The following is a 6,073-nucleotide window of genomic DNA, read 5'->3' as shown; positions in this document are numbered from 1 at the left end:
GGTTTTCTCACAGAAGGAAAAGAAGCAGCCATTCCCTATTGAAGAAAGGCTGGTCCCCAGGAGGCCCCTGAGACTGCGGGGGAAGTTCTAGGTATCCTGGAAGGCAAAGTCCTCCCATCTCAGCCCAGTGTGGGTAGGGCCTGGAGACTTCAGAGGGAAGCTTTACCTGGGGTGTCTCCAACCAATTCCCTTTGCAGGACTGACATCAGGGCCAGAAAACCAATCATATCTTCAATAGGCAAAGTCATGTGGTAATGGAGGTGATTGCAGACACTGTCCACCACCTGTTTCTATTTTTCTTGCTGCTGACTGGCTTCATTTGCCACCAAGACAATTTTGACGGCAGTGCTGAGAACAGTTGAGAACATGTTCTTGTTTTTAGGTTCTTGTGATGGGGTAAGCATAGGGTAGGAGAGCTCTGTCTCCTAGTGTTCTGCATTTCTTGTGCAAGGCCTGCCCTGAGATGGGGAAGTGAGATGAGAAATGGTGGAGTAGCGGAGAGGAACCCAGGCTAGACATAAAAAAACAGAGCATGCGCAAGGAAAGTCAAGAACCAAGTGCAGCTTGATGGACAGCACAACAGTTTGCCTTGTGAGTCACCACTTCCTCCAGTCTCTGCCTTACTAGACCTCAGATTGAGCCTGGGGTGTCATCTTAGTAGGTTCTTTCTTAATGCAGAGTTGTTCAGTCCAGGGAAACTGAGTTCCTGGGGCAGCTGTGAATAGAGCAGGCCTGTCACTCCTGCAGCCTGCAGTTAGAACTTCTAGCCATAGCCTCCCTGCCGATGTCCCAACAAAAAAGGCAACAAGATGCAGGAGCCCAGGACAGGGATAGGTGAGGAGGAGAGAAGTCATATTTGTCTTCCTATCCTCTCTTTCCTGTTCTTGCTTTGGGCCATAGCAGATTGTATAGGAAGGGAGAAAGGAGAGGTGACTTACCAGTTACTACCCCCTTGCTTCCCGCCAGGGTCTGGGGGCCACTCTCCCAGTGTAGCCAGACTCTGACCTAATAAATCAGTCTCTGGATTTAGAGATCTTCAACTGAGCCCCAACTCTTCTATCCCTGAGTAAGTGGAGGCAAGGAAGAGCCCCAATGGCTTTGGATCCCTCCCTTCCTTGAAGGCCCAGTGGGAGAGGAGGAGTGAGGAGAGAGGGGTGAGGTGACTTTGGTACTCTTCTTTGGATTTCAGTTCTGAGAGCTGGGTCCCCTTCCTTAACTCATAGTGTCCAGCTTCAATAAAATCTCAACTATGCCCTGCTCAGCATGAATCCTGACTCTGCAGCCCACACAGGGCTGCTCTAGGCCCCTGGAAGTGCTCAGGACTCAGCAACCTTGGGGAAACGTGATAGGATGGGGCACAGAGTCCAGGTGATCCTGGCCTCAGGGTTGGTACTTCAGGTAAAGAGACAGGGACAGCTGCTAAGGCCTGGGAGAATGGAGGGTATTTCCCAACCTTGAGAGTGGAACTGAGACTGGGTTGCTTCCTCTTTTAACGCCCTCTGACGTCTTCCTTGTCCCCTCTGCCACCCCCTCATTGTCCTGACTTCCACAGTCCTAATGACTTTCTTTACCCTTGGGTCCCAGGTCCCACCCTAAGATTTTACAGGTTTATGTTGAGGGCCTATTTCAGCTCATTCAGAAATGATTAGGGAACAGATGCCCAGAAATCTGGCTACAGATCTGGTTGGACTGGGTACTGGTTAGGCACTCAGACCCACAGCCATGCCAGGGCCTCCCCAGAATCTCCTTCTATTTATGCCACTAGTCCCAAGAGCCAGGATGTAGTCACGAGAGCCAGCTGTGCTATGGGCTGGGCATTTCTAGGCCCTCTGCCACCCTGTTGCTCTTTGGTGGCTTTGCCAGAGCTGTTCTCCTGCCTGGAATGCCTTTTATTCTCTGCCACCACCCACATTTAGTTTCCATGGTTGGCTCAAGCCCATCTCTCTTATGCTTTCCCTTGGGCCTCCAGACTTGATGCTGTTCATTTTGACCCCGACTGTAGATCGCCACATTTCCTCCATTGGTGCTGTTGTCCACCCAGGCTGAGCTCTTTGTAGGCAGGGTTATGTCCCATAGGTTTTAGTAATTAAACATGGAGCACGTAAGAGATGCTCAATACATGCTTGCTGAGTAGAGAAGAAACACCCAGTGTGGCCACAGAAGGCTGCCCTGTCCTAGAAAAGATGCCCAGTGATCTGAGGAAGAGCAGAACTGCTTGCACAATACAACCTACAGAGTACAATGCTTCTTTATGCACACTACTGCATCTTGAGTCTTGTGGCAACCTTGTGACATGGGGATCATTCCTGGTCCCATTTTATTTATGGGGAGACTGGGGGTCAGAGAGGTGGCGTGCCTCGCCTAATACTGCACAGTTGGCCACTGGCCGTGCACTGGAGCACAGATGCAGTCTTGACTGCAGGGTGTAGTGGGAAGAGGACTGAACACTGTAGAACACGGTCTGGTCTAGACCTTCTCTGCCATGCTATGTGGCCATGGACTAGTCACTTCACCTCCCAGAGAATATATTTCAGCATCTGGAAATCAAAGGATTGGACTACTTCTCTAGGCCATCTCTCTCTTACCTAAAGGAGAAGAAAAGTCTATTTATTTTATTTTTTATATCTCAGTATTCTCCTAGCATATAGTAGGTGTCCAATAAACAAAAAACACAAGCACAAAGTGTTGTTGTAACTCTGTAACTCAGGCGGTGGCAGTTGAAAGGTGACTGACTGCTACAGTTTCTTTAGACCCCAGTGGTCTAGAGTCCTAGATATTACTCAGCCTTTCTTTCGCCTTGAATTTATCTGACCAGCATCCAAGACTGGACCATTGCCAACCAAACCCTTCTTTACCAGGAAGGCAAAACACTGCAATTTGCAGGACACATTTAGTGCAGAGCAGGCTTCATCTACACAGCCTCACTTTAGCCTCTCAGCCGCACAGGTGAGGAGGCAGAGGTTCAGGGCCCAGTAAAATGATTTTCTCAAGGCTAGGCAAGAATGCATTTTCTTTAGAACCCTTTGTTACCCCCTTTTATCTAGCCTCTGTTGCTGCTAGTGGCTTCCCTGAGCTCCCGGGTCCCCATGAAAGCAGCCCCTTCCCTGTCTCTAATCTCTCCTGGGTCCACTAGTGAGTAAGGAGCATTTCTCAGAAACTTGGGCTCCCCAGGCTGTGTTCTCAGTTCTGGGTATCTCACTGACCCATTTCTCATTCACCCTTTTATTATTTTTTGTACTCCCTTTGCTTCTAAATCATCAAATGCTGCCCATTCCTCATGCCAGCTTCTCCAGGGTGCCTTGTTTAAGACCTGTGAATCTTCTTGTCTTCTGACTATTAATTACAAATATTCTCTGGCTCCTCTAACTTAATTACTGATGGTCCCCATGTATTCATTCATTCATGCAACTTCCATACTACACCAGGAACTGTGCCAAGCACCATAGGGGAATCCAGTCTCTCTTGAGGTTAACTTTGCTCTCTCCTTGCTACTTCTTTCAGGCAAAAGTCAGGTCATATACCTTTTCTGAGTTCTCTACAGTGCCTTGCATGGCTCTGGCCACAGCCAGGAACTTTTCAGGAAATTAATATTGAAGAATTCTTCAGTCTCTTTAAGGAATATGGGCTTTGCTTCATCCCTGGTCCAATCCTGGGTGCTCTGCAAACCAAAGCTATTGATTTCTCTTTTCATCCTCAATCATGTTCAATCCTGTGCCCACCCTGAGGAACAGCTCCAGAGACAGAACACATACAATGACTTTTCCTATTTAAGAGATAACCGAAGGGATGGTCAAAAACATAGAGGTTGGGCAGGTGAGGAGGCTCTGCTCTCTGGTATGTTCTCATTTAGTCGTAATGACCTTGCTCCATGCCAGTGGCTGTGAAGGGTTCAGCATCTATTATGCCCCTCTCTCTGCCCCAAGGATCTGAGAACCAAAGTAGGAGCTGATGGGAGTATTGTTAGTATATTTTTTAAACTGCTTAGTGATCAAAAAACAGTGATAGTTAAGAAGATCTGGTACAAAACAGGAAGCCAGTGGCCTAGTGAATTCTGATACTTGGGGACCAGAAGTGAAACATTCTGTCTGCCCAGAGCAGCAACAGGCCAACAAAACAACAGGTGGGCTAGAGCTGCAGGCCAAGGCTCTGGTGGACTCCCAGAGTCCTGGATTTTTACCTGCAGAGCCATCAGGGTTGTCTCCCCTGCCCAGAGCCTGGGGTGAAGTTCCTCATATACAAGTAGAAAGTCATTGGGAGGGAGATATGTGGAGAATGTAAGAAGCCTCATCTTCTGTTTTAGTCCCAGTAGCTGGTGGGCCCCAGGTGCCTTGTTTGTATAAGACTGCCATTGGATGTGAAGACTCTGAGGTCCCTTCTAGCTACGATGCCCCTTAGAGAATGGGTGATTTCAGTTCCACAGTGCCGGGGTATGAGAGGTAGGCAGAGACACCTGTGTGTATGTGTACTGCAGAGATGAGGCAAGGAGGAGAAGGATCATACTGCTTACTGTATTCCCAGAGGGCCTGCTCATGGCAGGTGTTCAGCGCACATTTGCTGAAGGAGTGAATGAATATTTTCATGGTCCTTTGTCTTGCTTCCTAACCACATCCCCTTACTTTAGGCTTCCTGTTTGGTCTGTAGCCCTGAGTTCCTACAACACCTAAGAGCTATAGGATGAAACTAGCAGGGGAGGGGATAATCATGGTATAATATGACTAAGCTTAGAAGATGACAAGCCTTAAAATTAAATTTATGTGCAGCCTGCTTTCTTTTCAACTCAGTCTAATCTTGCCCAAGTATCCATTCAGCCTCAGGCTGCCATTGCCATCTCATGTCTGGATATTAAACTCCTTCAATTTCTTATAGTCTTTGTGAGGAAATCCATTCTTTTATGCATTCACTTATCCATCAAAAATCTATTGAGAAACATATACTGTGTGTTAGATACAGTTTGGGTATGAAGGATACATAGAAAAATAGAGAAAAGTTTCTAGACTCTGAGCACTCACAGAGATTTGAATACTGAATCTAGTACATTCAATGGCAGCAATATGACCAGGGCATCAAGAGAGAAGTCATATTGAAGATTACTCTCTCCATTTGCTAGATGAAAAGAGTGACGCCAAGACCTAACACACAGACTTATGTTTACAAAAAAAACAACAACATATCGTGACTGAGTTGGGTGAGCCCAGAACCAGTGCCCTGAAGTCGAGACCAGCCCAGCACTCTTTCTACTCCTTGGATCTTCTGCCTGTTCTTGCTTGCTCTTGGGTCATCTCCAGTCTAACACCATTGCCATGGAAGCCCATTCAGCCTCAGTGAACTGATAGATGCTCACTCTGTGTAAGTGTCCTGCTCTCTTCACTTCATTGCATTGTGCTGCATGGTGCCTGTTCTACTACATGTGTTGTCCTTTCGCTCCTTGTTTGAATTGTGCGATCAAATATCATAATCTCTTAATTTTGGGGAGAGTCTCCCAACCCAACTTAGCATAATTTAATACATCACATATTTTACTCCTTTTAATTCAGCCCAACAAATTTGTTTTTAACACCTTAGCTGGCCTGATGCCCCGTCTCTGTACTTGGTGGACTCTTGTGCACATCTCTTGCCATGACACATACAGTAGATGCCTCTCATGCCCTGCCTCGCAGCCCCTGGTCCCACCTCTGGTTCCAGCCAGTTCCAAGTGGGCTCTAACAGGCTTCATGCTGACAAGTCTCTTCTCCAGTGCCCACTGCACATCTCTTGCTTTCTGCCCTGCCTCCTCCCATGCACCAGCAGTCTGAGAGTGCAGGGGAGTCAGAACCTCTAGGGGAAGCATCAACCAGCAGAGTTCAGGAGCTGATGGATTGGAAGAGACCTCTATATGATAGCGTTCTGGTGGGATCGATGCCCAGTTTTGGCTTTTCCTTCTCTCCTGATCCCCTCACTCACTCTCATTCCCTGTAATCACCTTCCAAATAAACTTCCTGCCCACAAGTCCTTGAATCAGGTTCTGCTTTTGGAGGAGCAATGTAGGTCAAAACAGCGCTTACCACCTTATATTGTAAGTCCATCTTTATTCCTT

This window comes from Furipterus horrens, unplaced genomic scaffold, assembly GCF_987537825.1.
Source record: "Furipterus horrens unplaced genomic scaffold, mFurHor1.1.pri manual_scaffold_2, whole genome shotgun sequence".
NCBI classification, from domain to species: Eukaryota; Metazoa; Chordata; class Mammalia; order Chiroptera; family Furipteridae; genus Furipterus; species Furipterus horrens.
Note: the sequence above shows the minus strand (reverse complement) of the source record.